The sequence below is a fragment of the Pongo abelii genome, chromosome X (assembly GCF_028885655.2).
Source record: "Pongo abelii isolate AG06213 chromosome X, NHGRI_mPonAbe1-v2.0_pri, whole genome shotgun sequence".
NCBI lineage: Eukaryota > Metazoa > Chordata > Mammalia > Primates > Hominidae > Pongo > Pongo abelii.
The window spans coordinates 87,230,372-87,253,127 of NC_072008.2; positions in this window are offsets into that span (position 1 = coordinate 87,230,372).

Genomic DNA, 22,756 nt, shown 5'->3' on the forward strand with positions numbered 1-22,756 from the left:
CACAATCTAATCAATTTCTAGCGAATGTAAAGCAGGCAGAAAAACGTCAAAAGGTGAGATGGGCCTAGCCTCCCAGCCTGCATCTTTCTCCCATGCTGGAGGCTTCCTGCCTTCGAACACTGGATTCCAAGTTCTTCAGTTTTGGGACTCAGATTGGCTCTCCTTGCTCCTCAGCTTGCAGACAACCTATTGTGGGACCTTGTGATCATGTAAGTTAATACTTAATTATAATTAGAAGAATTCTTAGCTAGAATTAGAAGTGGAGCCTAAAGATGTGACTGAATTGCTACAGTGTCATAATAAAACACCTGTGGATGAGGGATGAGGAGTTACTTCTTTTTATTTATAAAAAAAAGCTAATCCAAGCATATATATATATATTATATATATATGCTAATCCAAGCATATATATATTATATATATATGCTAATCCAAGCATATATATTTATATATATGCTAATCCAAGCATATATATATAATATATATGCTAATCCATATATATATACATGTTAATCCTTATATATATACATGCTAATCCATATATATATATCTCTCCTATTAGTTCTGTCCCTCTAAGAGAACCTTGACTAACACAGTTGCCAACTGCTGCAACCCCTAACAAGAGTCTGCCTGTTTTTTTTGGAGTTTTGAAGCTAGGCATTGACTTCTCTCTAGCTATGAAAGATATATATGGCATCTTCTTCCAATATAAGGTGATTTTATATACACTTAAAGTCTGTTGTTTAGTGTAGTCACCTTCATCAATTATCTTAGCTAAATCCTCTGGATAACTTGCTGCAGCTTTTGTACATCACCACTTGCTAATTCACAATGTACTTTTATGTTACCAAGATGGCTTGGTTCTACATGAACCAATCTCTGCTAGCTTCATACTTTTCTTCTGCAGATTCCTACTCCTTCCTCCATAGAACTAGAAAGAGTTAGGACCTTGCTCTGGATTAGGTTTTGGCTTAAGGAAAGGTGGTGGTTGATATGATCTATCTGAACCACTGAAACGTCCTTATCAGTGACAGGCTGTTTTGCTTTCTTGGCATTCATGTGTTCACTGCAGTAGCATTTTTACTTTTCTTGAAGAAATTTTCCTTTGTATTCACAACTTGGCTAATAGTTTGGCACAAGAGGCCTAGCCTCCGGCTGATCTTGGCTTTTGACCTGTTTTCCTTTCTAAGCTTAATCATTTCTAGCATTTGATTTAAAGTGAAAAATGTGTGGCTTTTCTTTTTTCTTTCACTTGAACACGTAGAGTTCCTTGAAGGGCTATGAGTTGGCCTAAGTTCAACATTATTTTTTCTAAGAGAATAGTGAGGACTAGGGATCAGGAAAGAGATAAGGAAAGGGCTGGTTGATGGAACAGTCAGAACATGTACATTTATAGATTAAGTTTACTGTCTTTTGTTGATGTGGTTTGTGGCACCCCAAAACAATTACAATAATAACATCAAAGGATATTCATCACCATTCCAGATATAATTGTAACGAAAATGTTTGAAATATTAAAAGAATTAGCTAAGTGTGACACAGATACACAAAGTAAGCACATGCAGTTGGAAAAACGGTGCCTATAGGCTTGCTTAACTGAGGGCTGCCACAAGCCTTCAATTTGTAAAAAATGCAATATAAGTGAAACACCATAAAAGAAAGTATGCCTGTATTTCTAAAATGTCCACACTACTCAAAGTGATCTACAGATTCCATGCAATCTCAGTCAAAATTCCCAGTGGCATTTTTTACAGAAGTCGAAATAATGCACATACAATTGCTATGGAACTACCAAAGACTTAAAATAGCCGAATTGTTCTTGAGAAAGAAGAGCAAAGCTTGAGGCATCATTCTTCCTTGTTTAAATATACATTAAGAAGCAAGTTGTATTAATCAAAACAATATCATACTGGTATACAAATAGAGATATAGACCAATAGAACAGAATAGAGAGCCAAAAAATAGACCCTTGCATATACACTCTATTGATCTTCAACAAAGGTGCCAAGAATACCCAATGGGGAAAGGATAGTATTTCAGCAAATGGTGCCAAGAAAACTGAATATCGGCATGCAACGAATAAAATAGGACCCTTATCTTGCACCATACACAGGAATCAATTCAAAAATGATTAAATATGTAAATGTGCGACCTGAATTAATAAAACTCCTAGAAGAAAACATACGGAGAACGCTTTATGACATTAATCTAGGCAAAGGTTTACTGAACATGACAGCAAACACACAGGTGTTATATATATTATATACATATAGTATATTTATATTATCTGAAATGAGATACGGTTTTGACAGAATGGGAAAGGTTAGTGGAGGGAAAATCCTGAAACTCAAAGCTGTGGAACCTGCAGATGGGGCAAAGTTACATAACAAACACACAAAGTATTCTTGTTTTAATTCTCTATTAATACATTAATAAAGTGAAATTCAATAAAAATAAGTTATGCCTGTATACAAATTTTAATATAAAGGACACTAAATGCTGACATTTTCCAGTATCATTATGTATTTCTCAACTGTCCTGACAAATGTCCCTATTAATCACCTTTTTATGAATGGCTTAGTAAAATTTAAATGTACATTCCTCAATATTTATGTTGTACATGCATGAAAATTAAGCCTTAATGAGTTCAAGAAACTCGGCCAAGGCCATACGTAGCTACTAAATAGCAGATTTAAAACGATTAGGTTGGTATAAACATCATTGCGATTTTTGCAATTACTTTTTTTTTTTTTTTTTGAGATGGAGTTTCACTTTTCTTGCCCAGGCTGCAGTGTAGTGGCACAATCTCGGCTCACTGCAACCTCCACCTCCTGGATTCAAGCGATTCTCCTACCTCAGCCTACTGAGTAGCTGGGATTACAAGCGCCTGCCACTAGGCCCAGCTAAATTTTTGTATTTTAAGTAGAGATGGGGTTTCATGATGTTGACGAGGCTGGTCTCCAACTCCTGATCTCAGGTGATCCACCCACTTTGGCCTCCCAAAGTGCGGAAATGATAGGCGTTAGCCACCGCGCTTGGCTTGCAATTACTTTTAATGGCAAAAAAACACAATTACATTGGCACCAACCTAATACAGTGCAGGGTTTTGACTTCTACCTTTGATCTTTGCAAATCACAATTATTTTCTTGTTACTACTCATTCTCTACTTTCAGCTTGGAATACCACAGCAGAACTTCACTTAATTCAGCTTCAGTTCAAATACTTCCTTTGAAGGGCTTCTCTGCAATCTCGATGCTCAGAAGTAAGTTTTGTCTTCTCTCTCCTATGATTGTCATACCTTTTAAATTGTGCCTATTCAAATACAGGCACACATACAAATACACACACACACTGATATACACATACATCTGTGAACAACCTTGGTTCTTTTTTTTTTTTTTTTTTTTTTTCTTTTTTCTTTTATTGTAATTATTATTATTATTATTATTATACTTTAGGTTTTATGGTACATGTGCCCAATGTGCAGGTAAGTTACATATGTATACATGTGCCATGCTGGTGCACTGCACCCACCAACTCATCATCTAGCATTAGGTATATTTCCCAATGTTATCCCTCCCCCCTCCCCCCAACCCACAACAGTCCCTGAAGTGTGATGTTCCCCTTCCTGTGTCCATGTGTTCTCATTGTTCAATTCCCACCTATGAGTGAGAATATGCGGTGTTTGGTTTTTTGTTCTTGCGATAGTTTACTGAGAATGATGATTTCCAATTTCATCCATGTCCCTACAAAGGACATGAACTCATCATTTCTTATGGCTGCATAGTATTCCATGGTGTAGATGTGCCACATTTTCTTAATCCAGTCTATCATTGTTGGACATTTGGGTTGGTTCCAAGTCTTTGCTATTGTGAATAATGCGGCAATAAACATACGTGTGCATGTGTCTTTATAGCAGCATGATTTATAGTCCTTTGGGTATATACCCAGTAATGGGATGGCTGGGTCGAATGGAATTTCTAGTTCTAGATCCCTGAGGAATCGCCACACTGACTTCCACAAGGGTTGAACTAGTTTACAGTCCCACCAACAGTGTAAAAGTGTTCCTATTTCTCCACATCCTCTCCAGCACCTGTTGTTTCCTGACTTTTTAATGATGTCACACAAACTTTGGAGCAAGTCTCAAAACTTCTCTTCATTTTGCATGAGAATATCCTCTATACCAGGCCTTGGAAAGAAACAAATTATATTCCCTCTATTTAAGGAGCATGGTGGTTAAGAACACGTACTTTGGAATCAGATTGCTTAGTTTAGAATTCTAGATTTACTACATATTTAGCTCTATAACTCAGTATCCTCTCTAAAATGGAAAACATAATAGTACTTACTGCCTAAAGTTATTGTGAGGATTGCATGAGACAATTTTGTTGTTGTTGTTGTTTTGTTTGTTTGTTTGTTGTTTTTCTTTTTTGAGACAGAGTTTTGCTCTTGTTGCCTAGGCTGGAGTGCAATGGCACCATCTCAGCTCACTGCAACCTCTGCCTCCCGGGTTCAAGTGATTCTCCTGTCTCAGCCTCCCGAGTAGCTGGGATTACAGGCACATGCCACCATGCCCTGCTAATTTTTGTATTTTTAGTGGAGACGAGATTTCGTCATATTGGTCAGGCTGGTCTTGAACTCCTGACTTCAGGTGATCCGCCCACCTCGGCCTCCCAAAGTGCTGGGATTACAGGTGTGAGCCACAGAACAATAGTTTTTAATTACTCGCATCAGTACCCGTAACAGAGTAAACTCTCTCTCTCTCTCTGTCTCTCTCTCTCTATATATACATATATATATAATTTTTAGTGTATATATATACATTTTACATGCATATTCAAAATATAATTAGTAAAGTATTCTGAATATACATTTAAAGTGTGTATACATACATATATAAAGTGTAAAGCTAGACAAGCCAGAATAATACTTTGGGACTTGGTGAGAAAGTGGAGTAAATTAATAAGATGGAATGACAAAAAATTCTGAAATGACAATTTAGTTAATCTAGTGTAGTGTCTCATCTTACTAACACAAAGTTATTACAGTGGGACTTCTATTCATTTATGTACCTACCAGATCCTGATATGTTAGCTTTGTGACTCATTCTCATCTACACTAAAAACTTTTCCCAGATTGATTTTCTTGGTTTTGAAAGTTGGCTCAAGATCATTTGCCCCACTCTAAAAACCTCAATAATTTTCATTTGCTTTTGTTGCTATTTACCTTCAAAAGCTCTGAGTAACTACCCAACTTGATCAATCCCAGTTTCCACGGATAACACTCAGATTTGGCTTTTTTTTTTTTTTACCAAACTGGACTTACCCAGTTTCGCACAAGGGAGACAAATTCCTTTTTGTCTTCCTTGTGGAAGGAGAATTTCTTCTCCTTCCATCATCATATATATAAACATGTACGTATGAACATGATGTATAATAGAAAATGAAATAAACTAGAAAAATTTAAAAGATAATGATTTATTTGTTCTTTAACAGTTTCACTGTGAAAGTAAACAAAGTGTTTCCATAAAACAAAGGAAAATAAATTGTTCCATCTTGTAGAGAAACCTATTATTACTACTTCTTTTCTGTCCTTGCCATTATTATGTTAATCTTGCTATGCCAGTCCAGGGATGAAGTCAGCAAAACTCTCAGGGAGTCAGTCTGTTTGGTGTAAAGATTTAGGGTTAGAGCAGAGAACCTTCATCATATTCAATTAATTTGAAAATTGGAGATCTCTGTTATATGTTATATCCAGAGATCTCTCAATAAATATTTGACATCTAGCATTTGGAGGTTGTGTGTGTATGTATGTGTGTATGTATGTATGTATGTATGTATGTATGTATGTGTTTATATATATGTATGCATGTGTGTGTGTGTTTATATACATATTCAGTTAAACCCAGAACCCTAGCTATACCCTTCTGAATAAAAACTTGTTACTTATAATTAAAAAATTAATAGTAAAACAAGAGATTGGCCCTTTATTGCCTCTTTTTTACTTAATATTTTAAAAATCATGGCAAAGTAACAAAATTTATCATTTTTATTATTATTATATCTAAAGTGAAATGGCACTAAGTGCATTCACGTTGCTGTGCAGTCATCACCACCATCCATCTTCAAAACTTTTTCTATCTTGCCAAACTGAAACTCTAATCATTAAACAATAACTCTTCCTTCTCCCCTCCACGTAGATGCTCGCAATCACCATTTAACTCTCTTATTTTATGAATTTGACTGCTTTGGGTACCTCATATAAGTGGAATCATACAATATTTAACCTTTTGTGACTGGCTTATCTCACTTAGCACCGTGTCTCAAGGTTTATCCACATTGTAACATGTCTCAGAATTTCTTTCCTTTTAAGGCTAAATAGTATTACATTGTGTGTGTGTGTGTATGTGTCACACACACATATATACACACACATGTATATACACATATATATATTTATGGCACTTTTTAAATCCATTTATTCATGATGAACACTTGAACCTTTTCCACCACTATTGAAAAAATATTTCTCTAAACATTCATGTACCAATACCTATTTGAGATCCTGCTTTTAATTACTTTGAGTATATGTCCAGAAGGAGAATTTTTGACTTACATGGTAATTTTACGTTTAACTTTTTGAGGAACTGCCATACTATTTTCCACAGTGACTGCACCATTTTGCATTACCATCAGCAATGTACAAGAGTTCCAAGTTTTCATTGCCCTCACCAACACTTGTTATTTTCTGCTATTATTTTCATAATAGCAATCCTAATGAATATAAAGGGACCTCTTTTTTTTTATTTCAGTAGCATTATGGATACAAGTGGTTTGTGGCTGCATGGATAAATTGTATACTAGTGATGGCTATGATTTTAGTGCACCCATCACCTGAGAAGTGTGCATTTTACCCACTAGGTAGTTTTTAATCCCTAATCTCCCTTCCACTCTCCCCCTTCTGAGTCTCCAATGTCCTTTATACCACTTTGTGTGCCTTTGCACACCCATAGCTTAGCTCCCACTTATAAGTGACAACATACAGTATCTGGTTTTTGATTTCTGAGTTACTTCACTTAGAATAATGGCCTCCAGTTCCATCCAACTTGCTGCAAAATACATTATGTCATTCTTTATGATGGCTGAGTAGTATTCCATATATATATATATATACACATATATATATACACACATATATATACACATATATACACATATATATATACACACACATATATATATATATATATATATATATACCACATTTTATCTGCTCATCAGTTGATGGGTATTAGGTTGATTCCTTACCTTTGCAATTGTGAATTGTGCAGTAATAAACGTACACATCCAGGTTTTTTTTTAAGCATATATTCACTTCTTTTCCTTTGGGCAGATACCCAGTAGTAAGACTGATGAATTAAATGGTAAATCTACCTTTAGTTCTTTGAAAAATCTCCATAATGTGTTCCATATTGGTTGTACAAATGTACACTTCCACTAGAAGTGTTTAAGAATTCAATTTTCACCACATCCACACCAACATCTATTCTATTTTGACTGTTTAATAAGGAACATTTTAGTTGAGGTAAACTGGTATCTCACTGTGGTTTTAATTTGCATTTCCCTGATGATTAGTAATGTTGAGTATTCTTCATATGTTTGTTAGCCACTTGTATATCTTCTTTTGAGAAGAGTCTATTCATGTCCTTTGCTCACTTTTTGATAAGAATTTTTTCTTGCTAATTTGTTTGAGCTTCATATAGATCCCGGATATTTGTCTTTTGTCAGATGCATACATTACAAATATTTTCTCCCATTCCATAGGTTCTTTGTTTACTCTGATGATTATTTATTTTGACATAGAAAATCTTTTTACTTTAATGAGGTCCAATTATTTATTTTTTGTTTTCATTGTGTTTGGTTTTGGAGTCTTAGTCATAAATTATTTGCGTAGGCCAATGTCCAGAAACGTCTTTCCAAGGTTTTGCTCTTGAATTTTTATGGCTTCAGGTCTTACATTTAAGTCTTTAATCCATCTTAAGTTAATTTTTGTGTATCGTTAGAGCTAAGAATTCAGTTTTATTCTTCCACATGTGGCTATACAATTTCCCCAGCACCATTTATTGAATAGTGTTCTTTTCCCAGTTTATGTTTCTGTATGCTTTGCCAAAGATCAGTTGGCTGTTAAGTATTTGGCTTTGTTTCTGGCTTCTCTATTCTGTTCCATTGGTCTCTGTATCTACTTTTATATCAGTACCCTGTGTTTTGGTTATTGTAACCTTGTAGTGTAATTTAAAGTTAGGTAATGTGATGCCTTCAGATTTATTCTTTTTGCTTAGTATTACTTTGGCAATTAGGGCTCTTTATTTTGGTTCCATATGAATTTTATCATTCTTTCTTTAATTCTGTAAAAATGATGTTACTATTTTGATAGGAATTGCATTGAATCTGTAGATTGCTTTGGGCAGTATGGTCATTGTTATTATATTGATTCTTCCAATCCATGAGCATGAGATGTATTTTCATTGATTTGTGTAATCTATGATTCTTTTCAGCAGTGTTTTGTAAATCTTCTTGTAGAGATTGTTCATGTCCTTGGTTAAGTATATTCCTAAGGCTTTTTTTGTAATTATGCAAAAGAGATTGAGTTCTTTATTTAATTCTCAGCTTGGTCATTGTTGGTGTATAGCACTGTTACTGATTTGTGTACATTGATTTTGTAATCTGACATTTTACTGAATTCATTTATCAGATATAGGAATCTTTTGGAGGAGTCTTTAGGGTTTTCTGTGTACAAGATCATATTATCAGCAGACAGAGATGATTTGACTTCCTGTTTTTCAATTTGGATGCCCTTTACATCTTTCTCTTGCCCAATTGCTCTGGCTAGGACTTCCAGTACTATATTGAAAAGAAGTGGTGAAAGTGGAAATCCTTGTCTTGTCCCAGTTCTCAGGGAGAATGCTTTCAACTTTTCCCCATTCAGTATGATGTTGGCTGTGGGTTTTTTACATATGGCTTTTATTATTTTGAGATATGTTCCATCTATGCCTTGTTCATTGAGTATTGTTTATCATAAAGGATGCTGGATTTTATCAAATGCTTTTTCTGCATCTATTGAGATGATCATATTGTTTTTGTTTTTAATTCTGTTAATATGATGAATCACATTTATGGAATTGTGTATGTAGAATAAAACCCACTTGATTTTGCTAGTATTTTGTGAATATTTGCATGTAGATTCATCAGATATATTGTTCTGCTGTTTTCTCTTTTTCTTGTAATGTTCTTTCTTGGTTTTCATATCAGTTGATACTGGCTTTGTAGAATGAGTTTAGGAGGATTTCTTCCTTCTCAGTCTTTTGAAATAATAACAGTAGATTTTGTACCAAATCTTTGAATGTCTGGTAGAATTCAGGTGTAAATTTATCTGGTCCTGGGCTTTTTGCCATTGTTGTTGTTGGCAGTTGTTAAAGTACTGATCAAATTTCACTGCTTGTTATTCATCTGTTTATGATTTCTATTTGTTCATAATTCAAGAAAAGGGCATTGTGTGTTTCCAGGAATAAATTCATTTCCTCTAGATTTTCTAGTTTCTGTGCATATAAATGTTTATAATATTATGTAAAGATGTTTTGTATTTCTGTGGTGTCAATTGTAATGTCTCTATTTTCATTTCTAATTAAGCTAATTTGAATTTTCTTTTTTCTTTTCTTGGTTAATCTAGCTAGCAGTCTATCAATTTTGCTTATTTTTTCAAAGAACCAGCTTTTTGTTTCATTGGTATTTTGTTTTTTTTTTTTGTTTTGATTTCATTTACATCTGTTCTGATATTTGTGATTTCTTTTGCTTTGCTAGCTATGTGTTTGGTTTAGTCTTGTTTCTCCAGTTGCTTGAGGTGTGACATGAGGTTATCAATTTGTGATCTTTCAGACTTTTTATTGTCAGTGTTTAGCTCTCTAAAGTTTTCTCTTAGCACTGTGTTTGTTGTATCCCAGAGGTTGTGATACCTTGTGTCACTGTTATCATTCATTTTGAAAACAATTTAAATTTTGATCATGATTTTATTAATAACCAGAAATAACTCAGGGGCAGACTGTTTAATTTCCATGCATTTGTATAGTTTTGATGTTTCCTTTTGGAATTCAATTCTAATTTTATTCCTCTGTGGTCTGAGAAGATACTTGATACAATTTTAATTTTTTAAAATTTATTGAGACTTGTTTTGTGGCCTATCATATGGTCTATTTTGGGGAATATTCTATATGCTGATGAGAACAATGTAAACTCTGCAGTTCTTAAGTAGAATGTTCCGTAAATATCTATTAGGTTCATTTGTTCCAGAATGCAGTTAAGTCCAGTGTTTCTTTGCTGACTTTCTGCCTTGATGATCTGTCTCGTGTTGTCAACGGAGTGTTGAAATCCCCCAGTATTATTTTCTTTCTGTATATTTCTATTCTTAAGCCTAGTAATATTGCTTTATAAATCTGGGAGCTCTGGAGTTAGGTGCATATTTATTTAGGATTGTTATATCTTCTTACTGAATTAATCCTTTTATTATTATATAGTGACTGTATTTGTCTTTATTTTTATAGTTGTTGCTTTAAGTTTTTTATTCTGATATAAGAACAGCTACTCTTACTTGCTTTTGGTTTCTATTTGTGTGAAATATGTGTTTCCATCCATTTACCTTCAGTCTGTGAGAAGATTTATGTATTAGGTATGTTTCCTCAACATAGCAGATATTTGGTTTGTGATTTTTTATTTATTCTACCAATCTGTATTGTATTAGTCCATTCTCACACTGCTATGATGAAATACCTGAGACTGGCTAATTTATTTAAAAAAGAGGTTTAATTGACTCACAGTTCTGCACGGCTAGTGAGGCCTCAGAAAACTCACCCTCATGGCAAAAGGCACCTCTTCACAGGGTGGCAGGAGAGACAGAATGCTGGGCGAAGGGGGAAGCCCCTTATAAAACAATCAGATCTTGTGAGAACTCACCTGTTATCAGGAGAACAGTATGGGGGAAATGGCCCCCATGATAAAATTGTCTCCACTTGGTCTCAACCTTGACTCATATGGAGTATTACAATTGAAGATGAGATTTGAGTGGGGACACGGAGCCAAACTATATCATTCTGCTGCCGGCCCCTTCAAAATCTCATGTCCTCACATTTCAAAGCATAATTGTGCCCTTCCAACAGTTCCTCAAAGTCTTAACTCATTCCAGCATTAACCCAAAAGTGCAAGTCCAAAGTTTCATCTGAGATGAGGCAAGTCCCTTCCACCTATAAGCCTGTAAAATCAAAAACAGTTTAGCTACTTCCTAGATACAAAGGGGGTACAGGCCTTGAGTAAATATACTCATTCCAAATGGGAGAAATTGGCCAAAACAAAGGGGCTACAAGCCCCAGGCAAGTCTGAAATTCATCAGGGCAGTCAAAACTTAAAGCTCCAAAATGATCTCCTTTGACTCCATGTCTCACATCCAGGTAACAGTGATGCAGAAGATGAGCTCCCACAGCCATGGGCAGCTCCGCCCCTGTGGCTTTGCAGGGTACAGCCGCCATCATGGCTGCTTTCATGGGCTGGCATTGTCCGTGGCTTTTCCAGGTGCATGATGCAAGCTGATGGTGAATCTATCATTCTGGGATGTGGAGGACGGTGGCCCTCTTCTCACAGCTTCAATAGGCTGTACCCCAGTGTGCACTCTCTGTAGGGGCTTCAATCCCACATTTCCCTTCTGCCCTGCACTAGCAGAGGTTCTCCATGAGGGCCACATCCCTGCAGCAAACTTCTGTCTGGACATCTAGGCATTTCCATACATACTCTGAAATCAAGGTAGAGGTTCCCAAACTTCAACTATTGACTTCTGTGCACCCAGACCCAGCACCACGTGTAAGCCACCAAGACTTGGGGTTTGTGCCTTCTGAACAACAGTGTGAGCTGTATGTTGTCCCCTTTTAGCCACAGCTGGGACATAGGACACCAAGTCTTGAGATTGCACTAAGCAGCAAGATCCTGGGCCGGGCCCATGAAACCATGTTTTTTTCTACTAGGCCTCTGGGCCTGTGATGGGAAGGCCTGCTGGGAAGACCTCTGACATGCCCTGAAGACATTTTCCCCACTGTATTGATGATTAACGTGTGACTCCTCATTACTGATGCAAATTTCTGCAGCAGGCTTGAATTTCTCTCCAGAAAATGGGTTTTTCTTTTTCATTCATCATCAGGCTGTGAATTTTCTGAAATGTTATGTTCTGCTTCCCTTTTAAACATAAGTTGCAATTCCAAACCATATCTTTGTGAATACATAAAACTGAATGCTTTTAAGAGCACACGAGTCACATCCTGAAGACTTTACTGCTTAGAAATGTCTTTCACCAGATACCCTAAATCATCTCTATCAAATTCAAAGTTCCACAGATATCTAGGGCAGGGGCAATATGCCACCAATTTCTTTGCTAAAGCATAGCAAGAATCACCTCAATTTCAGTTCCCAACAAGTTCCTCATCTCCATCTGAGACCACCTCAGTGTGGACTTCATTGTCCATATCATTATCAGCATTTTGGTCAAAGCCATTCAACAAGTCTCTAGGATGTTCCAAAGTTTCCCACATGTTCCTGTCTTCTTCTGAGAACTCCACACTTTTCCAACCTCTGCTAATTACCCATTTCCAAAGTTGCTTCCACATTTTTGGGGTCCTTATAGCAGCTCCCCACTGTCTCCTGGTACCAATTTATTGTATTAGTCTGTTCTCATGCAGTCTACTTAATTTTCATCATATTTCTTTCTCATTATTTTGGAGATATACATACCTTTAAAATTAATACATTTAGTGTGGAGTGGAAACAGTATTTTCACTTGAGCAGATGATGCTCAGGTGAAAATTCTTCATTTTTTGTTCTTAAATTAATAGCAATCATGTATAAAATAGCAAATACCAGACACTTCCCTGAGTTCATCACATATCAATGTATTTAATGTTCACAAAACACGATGAAGAAAATTTTATTTTTTTTTTCCATTTTGGGGATGAGGAAACTGAAGAAAAGGAAGGTTAAGTGACTTATTCAAGCGTCCAAAGTAGTGAAGAAAAATTCAAACTAGGTGCCTGGTTCCAAATGCCCAGGTTTCTAATCATTTAAATTGTATTTTATTATTATTATTTTTTTGAGATGGCGTCTCGCTCTGTCACCCAGGCTGGAGTGCAATGGTGCAATCTCAGCTCACTGCCACCTCCACCTCCCAGGTTCAAGTGATTCTTCTGTCTCAGCCTCCCAAGTAGCTCGGATTGCAGGCACTTGCCACCATGCCCAGCTAATTTTTTTATTTTTAGTATAGATGGGGTTTCACTATGTTGGCCGGGCTGGTCTCGAACTTCTGACCTCAAGTGATCCACCTGCCTTGGCCTCCCGAAGTGCTGGGATTACAGGCGTGAGCCACCATGCCCAGCCAAAAAATATATGACATGTAATAATTGTATGTATAGGTGGCTATCAAAATTTTAATGTATATTGCCTTTATATGCCTTTTTTCTCTAAGAGTGAGAGGATATTTATTCTGAGAAAACGAGTCATGAGGAAAGAAAGATTTCTGTTGAGTCAAAAAGACCAGCATGCTGGCATTCTCACAATAAGCAGAAAATAGGAAGTTTTCTATGAATTATAAGAAGGAAATAAATAAGCCTGAAACATGGGAATAGACTGCTCAGTGATGGAGGTTGAGCTCATAATTTTCTTTCAAGCTTGTCTTTGTAGTCTTTTTTTTACCTAAGAAGTCAGATAGAAATGCACTCTTTAATCAACAGTAATTATAAAATTTTATGATTCTTGATTTTTCCTGTGAGTTATTGGAATACATCAAGACTGCCCACACTTTCCATTTCTACTCAAAAGACTGCTTTATAAGATCTCTGATCCTAATGTTAGCCCTAAGCCACTTGTTAGTACAGGAGAATTATCATTTTAGGGAACACTCAGTAATGCTGAACTGCAATTCACCCCTGATAGTTTTTCTCTCATTGTTTGCTGGCCCTCTTTCCACTAACCAACTAAACAAACGTTCAGAAGCTTGGCCAGGTCTTCTGTTTCACATAGTTCTTCCACAACACTTCTGAGAGATCCCAAACCCAATTTATCCATTGGGCCATTAAAATGTACTTGATTTTGGTCCTTGTAGGAACTAGATGGAATTCTTTCTCAGCTAAAAGTCTATACTTTATTTCCTAATTACAATTCTGTTCCTTATTGAGGTATTTGAAAAATTCATTGTACAACAAGTTACAGGATATTTTGAAGGAGGGAAATTGTATTCGGTTAAAAGAAGTGCAATCACATTTAAAATATACCATCTCAAAACACTGCCTACTTCATTAGCACAAACATCCCATTACAAGATAACTGCAGGAAAAGTGGCTAAAAAGTAATGATTACCTTCACAGTCAGACTAGCAGGCACTTAATAAAGAAATGAACTTGTCTTAGCAATGATGATAACTAGGTCTCCCAATGATAGCCTAAAGCCCTACAGAGAAATGAAGCTATCACATGGATAATTCAGATAGCACTCATTGAGTTTGGGGATTAAAATTCCAGGATAATTGGCTCAGTTCTCCACATGGGTTTGGTCATGAAGACCTGTACAATAACTACTAAGTGCTATCTCCATGGCATAAAGAGCCATTTAAGTAATGTCCATCCTTTTTATTATAAATGAAGTTACTGTAGCAGTTATTCATAGCACAAAGTTCCATTACTCCCTTCGATAGTGAAAGAGAAGAGACAGGCAGCACAGTATTTTAGTGTTTTCCAACCAAAAACAAAAACAAAATAAAACAACAGTGATAAAAATAAAACCCCTAAAAAAACCCACCACCGCCGACAAGAACAAACAAATCAACATAATACAAAGGAACAACAATAAAAAGACACGCCAACTCTGGCAATTTTTAGTGGACACTTATTACTGAAACTCCCTTTTTCTGTCTTATTCACAGAGAACAAACTGATGATGGTTTTTGCAACATACCTAATGGGAACCCAAAGAGGAAGACAAGTTTGGGCAATATTAGACAAGTCTATTCCTTGGAATTATGTTTCTGTGGTGTTTACTATTTTAGGAAAATATAGTAATCCATTGTAGCAAGTGTCAACTGCTGAATTTAGAAATGTCCTTATAAGAAAATAAGCTAGAAAGCTGCCTATGAGAGGTTACTTGTGAAGAACTTATGTCCTACCCTAGTGGCTTATTCCATAGAGAAATGCATTGGCTTCTTATTTTTAAAAATGTGAAGGAATATGAGGAGAAACTTATGTGTGTAATGCCAGCACTTTGGGAGGATGAGGTGAGTGGATAACTTGAGACCAGGAGTTCCAGTTCAGCCTGGTCAACAAGGCCAAATCCTGTCTCTACTAAAATTACAATATATATATATATATATATATATATATATATATATATATATATATAGCTAGGCCTGGTGGTGCATGCCTTAATCTCAGCTACTCTGGAGGCCGAGTCATGAGAATCACTTGAACCTGGGAGGCAGAAGTTGCAGTGAGCCGATATGACACCACTGCACTCCAGCCTGGGTGACAGAGCGAGACTGTCTCAAAAAAAAAAAAAAAAAAAAAAAAAAGCAAAGAAAGAAAGGAAGAAAGGACAAGAAAAAAGAGGAAAAGATAAGAAAAAAAAAGAAAAGAAAAGTGAAGAATGTAAGGAGAAGACATTGTTAACACTCTTGTGAGGTAGCTTTCCTCTGTGACAAAGTATCAAGTGAGCCTTGGGCATTCGTTTGTGACAATTTGTGATAGTGAGAGTTCAAAGTGGAAGTAGTGAAGGAGGCAAAATTGAAGATACTGGCCACAATGAAGAGAGGATTTACTTCTTTCACAATTTTATTTAGAGCTGAGACAAGTTGCTTGGCTTCATTATTCCAAGGACTTCCACTATTTCTTACCAATTTTAAGTTAGTGTCAGAATAAATCTCACTGGCTATGCAAGTGCTCTATCAGTGTTGTCCCATGTTTCAGTTATAATTTGTGCCATTCTGCAAACTCTTACCTGCCTATCATGTTGTCAGTTACAGATTTCCAAAAGGAAAACATCCACAGCAATTCTGTTTTTTAACCAGGGGCTTATGCAAAGGCTAAAAATACATGAAGAGATTAAAACAGTACAACAGAAGTTATGACACCTGTCTCTGTCAGTGTGGAAGACAGTGCAAAAGTAGCTATAAGCTCTTATCCAAATAGGATAGTTGAAAGAGTGCATGCATCTAACTGGGGACAGATTCATGAATAAATTAGAAGGAATTCAAATTAGTGCTAATGTGTGCAAGGGCTGTGATTGTTGCCTGTAGTAGTTGAAAATACTTGTGTCTGTCCTATCCATGCCCTCTTCCTCCAAATGATTGCTTTGCTTGAGCTTCACCAGATTCAGGGCTGCAGTAATTCTGGGACCTAAAAATACGTGTTAGTAACTATTACTGGGAATAGATTGGAAAGATTGAAATTATAATCATTCTACATAAGAGCTTTGTGGAATTTTAGTTAAATACATTTTGTCCTGTATACATAATGCACTTAGTAATATTAACAAGCAACTAAAGTATCAGAGAATTTACAATGCAATAAGGTAATCCTGAAATGTTTTGAAGGTGATGATGGGGAGATGGGACATTAAGAAGACATTTCTAAGGCATTAGCCATTTCTAGATAGATATTAGTCACCTCCTCTAGAAAACTCCCAACTCTTTCGTGGCTATGAATGAAAAATAAGTACTTGAAAAAAATCATTTCTGGAATTTTGGACTCAAAGAGGAAATATGAAAAAAATAGTTGTTTTAGGAATGGTTGAATGATAGTTCAGTATTTCTTCCTCAATTTCAAGTAAAATATATCTGCAGAGTAGAAGCCTACCTTTGCTATATTGCCTTATAAATAGGTCAGTATTTGAAGAGAGTTAAAATTTTTAGAGAGTAAGATAATGCTAGAAATCTTACACAATCCAATTTATTTTTGTTTGTTTATAAATAACTAGGTAGTTTGTCATTAACAGAACATTTTTGCGTGTGTTTCAGTACACTTATGTAACCAAAATTGAAAACTAATTTCTTTTACCCTAATTTTCCCAAGCATGATCATACACTTGGATATAATCAAGTTCCCAATCCTGCTGAAGAGCCAGCCTAACAAGTGAAGCCTCTGCTTCACATTCAGTGTTCAGCAGTTTGCATTTGTCTGTCTGTATGTTTGTTCTGTGATAAAATTTGAACCATTTGACAGTTTTTGACTAAACTAATATATTAGAAGGCATCAAGATAAATATTAAGCTTAGTTTGTTACTCAGTTTGATTTATTCACTGAAAACTGACTGATATGTCAGACAATAAAATTTATAAAAGGATATATCTTTCCTAGGTTTTACTGTTTCTCAATGAAATTTGCTTTGTAGATGTTGACCAAAGATAAGCCCACAAATGGAAACAAAAATGCATTTATTGAGAAAGAGATTGTGTTGCCACATTGAATTGGTTACTCTCTTGGTATCTTTCTGTGAAGGCAAAGACCTTTATAGTCTGTAATTTTGATATCAGGTAGAGAAAATGACCTCCATCTTTACCAATCAGGTCTAATCAGGACCAATTAGGAAATCTCAGCATACCTTTTATTTTTTATCATGCAAATCACTCCAAGAAGCCAAAGTCTCCTAACTCATTCTTTATCTCCACAGCTAGCCTTGAATGTTCCTCCTATCAGATCTCATAAAACACTCTTCTTATCTTCGGAAACCCTTTCATTATGCATTTGTACAGACATGGTCATACAAAAAACTCAATGCTCACAACATCTTACCTAATAATACTCTCACTTTCTTTTCTAACACCTAGATCTGTTCTTAAGACACTATTTTCCTACAGTTTTCTCAGTAAATGGCATTTTTTCTGTTTAATATTTCTTGTACCACAAGGCCCAAAAGTATAACAAGTGACTTCCTTGCTTCATATTGCCTCTCCAGACATTTGTCCCTTTCTCCTCCAGAAAGATATCACTCTTTAACTCTCAGGTCATTAGACTGTAACACCTATTCATCAAACTTATTTCAGTCATCTATTAACCTTCAGGTTACTCCCTCTTATTCCGTGAACATTTTAACACTCAGCTTACTGACACTAATGTTGGACACTGAGTGTTAGACACACTAATTAATGTTAGTTTTTTAATGTTAGTTAATGTTAAAGTTAGAGACATTAATTAATGTTAGACACAATGTTAGACATTAAGTCTAACATTGCTTCTTTTATAATTCCAAATGATTTCAATATGCATGTAAATGACCTAACACCCTGGCCCTGTCTGTCTTTTATCTCCTCTCTTCCCAATATTCTTGTTCCCCACTTTACTTCAACTACTCACTCCAGTAGTTACACTCTAGACTTGTGCTGACCCACATGGTAACCACTAGTCATATATGGCTAGTAAAGATTAAAATTGATCCCTACTTCATTAGGAAAATTTAGGCAATCAGAACAGGTGTTTTACAAGTTCTTATTACTATGTCTATCACCTACATGCATCTGCATTCGTTAACTCTATCTTCTCTCCTGCTACTCTGAGTGAATTGCTCATGTCCTTGGTCAAGGCCAACCTCACAACTTGTGCATTAGATCCAATTCCATCTAGTCTACTCCATGACATTGATTTATAAACTATCACCTTTCTTTCTGCATGTTAAATTTCCCCATATCTGTTAGAAAAATTATATTTAGACTAGACACATGTAAGTCATTATTTGAAAGTGAGAACGGAGAAGGTAAAATGGAAGGTTTGAGAGAGAAAAAAAAAGTGTGACATATATACATAGGCATAAAACAAAATATCTTAAGGATCTATATGTAAAAAAAGTGAAAAACTGATTAAAGAAATTAAAGATCTAAATAAGACAGATTTTGTGTTTGTGGACTGGAATGTTCAATATTGTCAAAATGCTATTTTTTAAAATACAAAATATAAATTGAATACAATTCTTTTAAAAATCTCAGCAAGAAATTTTTTATACATTGACCAACTGATTCTAAAATTTATACACAAAGAAAAAGACCAAAAATAGTCAATATAATCCTAAAAAAAATTGGAGAGTTTACATTACCTAATTTCAAGACTTACTATAAAGCCTACCATAATGAAGACAGGATGGTATTGGTATAAGAATAAACACATTGATTAAAAGGACAGAGAAGACAGTCCAGAAATAGAGCCATCCGCATACAGTCAACTGATTTTGATAAAGGATCCAAGGCAATTTGATGAAGAATATATATTTTCAACAGAAGTTGCTGGCAAAATTGGATGCCTACATGCAATTTTAGAGAACTTAAACATAGATCTCACATCTTCAACAACAAAAAAATTTTAAATATACATCTAAATGTAGAATGAAAATATATTTAAGTTCTAGAAGAAAGTAGGATAAAATCTGGGTGACCTTGGTTTTGTGATGCATTTTTTAATATAATAACAAAAGTAGTCTTTGTTAAAGTTAACAATAAGTTGGACTTTACTAAAATTAAGACTATTTATTATTAAGATTATTTTGCTCTGCCAAAGTCACTGTTAAGATAAAAAATAGACCAGCCACATACGGAAAGAAAATATTTATTTATAAATCATATAGCGGATAAAGGAATCCTGTCCAGAATATACAAATAATTCCTAAAACTCAACATTGAAAAAAAAGGCCCAATTCAAAAATTAGCAAAAGATCTAGATAGACATCTCACTTACAGCTGGCAAATAAGCATTTGAAAAGATGTCTAATGTCATTTGTCATTAGAGAAATGCCAATTTAAAAAACAAAACCAGTACATTCTTATTAGGATACATAAAATTAAAAAACGTAATACAAATTGCTATAGAAGATGCAGAGCAACGACAACTGTTCATTGTTGGTAAGAATGTAAAATGATAACACCATTTGATAAGATATTTTGGCAGTTTCTTATAAATTTATATATCATCTTACTATATGATTCAACAATTATACTCTAGTCATTTATCCAACAGATTTAAAACTTATATAACAATTATACATATGGATATCTATTGCAGCCTTATCAATAATTGCCAAAAACTGGAAGCAATCAGGATTCCCTTCCACAGGTGAATGAATAAGCAAACTGTGGTATATACATACACTGAAATACTATTTATTGATATTTAAAAATCAGCTATTAATTCAGGCGACACCATGGACAAATCTTAAATGTATATTTCTAAGTTTAAAAAGCCAGTGTAAACATAATGCATAGTGTATGATTGCTTTTATATGATATTCTGGATGAGGCAAAAAACTATAAAGAGAGAAAATAGATCAGTGGTTTCTCAAGACTTAGGGAGGAGGTGGACAGATGAAGCACAGTGAATATTTTAGGGTGGTGAAACTATTCTATGTAATATTGCAGTGGTGGACACATGACACTATGCAGTTTTTAAAAATCCATACAAATGTATAGCACAGAATGAACCTTAATATACGCACATTTGGAAAAATAATGTAGGAGGTCAAGGAGCCTAGGATGGAATGCAGATTATGATAAAAAATAATCTATTTGTATTACAAATGTAAAGCATAAAGTCAGTGAAGGAAGTGGGGAAGGAGATTTTGACCTGAAGTAACTTTGGAAATGGTTTTGAGAATGTAAGTCTAGAAGAAAAAGGAGTTGTACATAGCACTTTACTCTAAACAATACAGTTATTTATTATGATGGTATGTGTTAACAATTTAGAAATCATTCTATTAGTATGCTAGAATTTAACAATTAAGTAAATGGATGCCAGGAGCTAATTTCCTGACTCTTTGACTGAGAGATTACAAATAATCAAAGAGGAGGCTAGAATGATCCATGTGGTAATGCAATAGAGTTGAAGCCATCAATAAGAACGTGTTTAGCTTAAGATCGGTATATAAAAACAGGTATAGATATGCGTGCATATGCATGTATGCCTGGTTTAGTATACACACATGTGTTTGCTTTGTCAGCTTTGCACTTGTCTGTCAGCTGAGGGAGTCTGAAAGCAATGATACTTCAGTAGCAAAGAGCATGGCTAGTACCCAGGTCTTTATTTCTGTCTCCAAAAAATTTAGCAGGGCTCCTTGGAGAAATGGTTGATTTTAGGGATGGGGCAGGAAATATACAGGATTAGCCTAGAGAACCTTGTAGTTCCAGAAAGTAAGAAAGTGTTCAAAACAAACAAACAAGTGAATGGACATACAGCCAAGTAGCACAGGAGCCAAATGAAATAGCTCTCAATAGCCAAAGCTAGAATCATTTAAGCAATAAAATAAGGTAATATTGGATTATAACCCAAAGTATATCATGTATACTGATATATATGAATAATTGAATAGAACAATATTTGGAAATAATAAGCACTTTTTTTTACAGCATTCCAAATAATTTTTGTAGATGCTTACTTTTCAAGGAGATAGAACATAACTTCTCATTCCATAAATATGGGATATGCATATTGACTTCCTTCTAAAGAGTACAGTATGGAAAGGACAGGAAAAAATAATAACTTTACAGTGGCGAAATTTAACAAACACTACTACATCAGCCAGGTGACTGAGTTTAACATCCTCAGTGATAAGTAATGTTAATTACATGTACCCTTGATGTGATAAGAGTGACACTTTACCTCTGTGATCTTCCTTCCAAAAACAAATACCCCTTTTTGTTAATGAGATAAACTTCAGACAAATCCAAATCAAAATATGTACTATGAAATATCTGACCAGTACACCTCAAAATTTTCGAATTCATCAAAAGCAAGGAAAGACTGAGAAACTGTCACAGCCTAGAGTAGTCTAAGGAGACATGATGACTAAATGTAATGTTCTGTCCTAGATGAGATCCTGGAAAAGAAAAAGAATATCAGGTAAAAACTAAGGAAATCTGAATATAAACTTTACCAAATGATAAAGTATCAATATTGGTTTATTAATTTCAAAAATTTTACCATACTAATGTTAGATGTTAATAACAGGTAAGGCCAGGCAGGGTGACTCATGCCTGAAATCCCAGCAGCACATTGGGAGGCTGAGGGGGTGGATTGCTTGAGCTCAGGAGTTTGAGACCAGCTTGGGCAACAGGGCAAAATCTCGTCTCTACAAAAACAAACAAACAAACAAAAACCCAAAAAAGTCCCCAAAATTAGCCAGGCATGGTGTTGCAAAACTGTAGTTCCAGTAACTCAGGAGGCTGACACAGGAGGACTATGTGAGCCTGGCAGGTCAAGGCTACATTCAGCCATGATTGCACCTCTGCACTCCAACCTGGATGACAGAGTGAGACCCTGTCTCAAAATAAATAAATAAAATAAATAAATTATAGGTAAGGCTGAGTTTCGGTATAGAGTGTCTGTAGTAGAACTGCAACTTTTATGTAAATCTAAAACTATTCTAAAATAAAGCTTATGAAAGTTTATTAAATGTTCAAAAGAGTTTAATGTCTTATCAGTCATATTCTATACAACATTGCTTCTGATCAAGGAATTTATTTCACAGTGAAATAAATGTACCAATGAGCTCGTGACTATACAATTCACAAATCCTAAAATGTACTGTATCATTTATAAATAGGTGCCTTGATAGCATAGTGAATTATGCATCAGAGATTCATTTACAATATTGTTTTAGATAATCCACCCTGAAAGGAAGAGACTTTATCTTACAAAATTCAGTAATACTT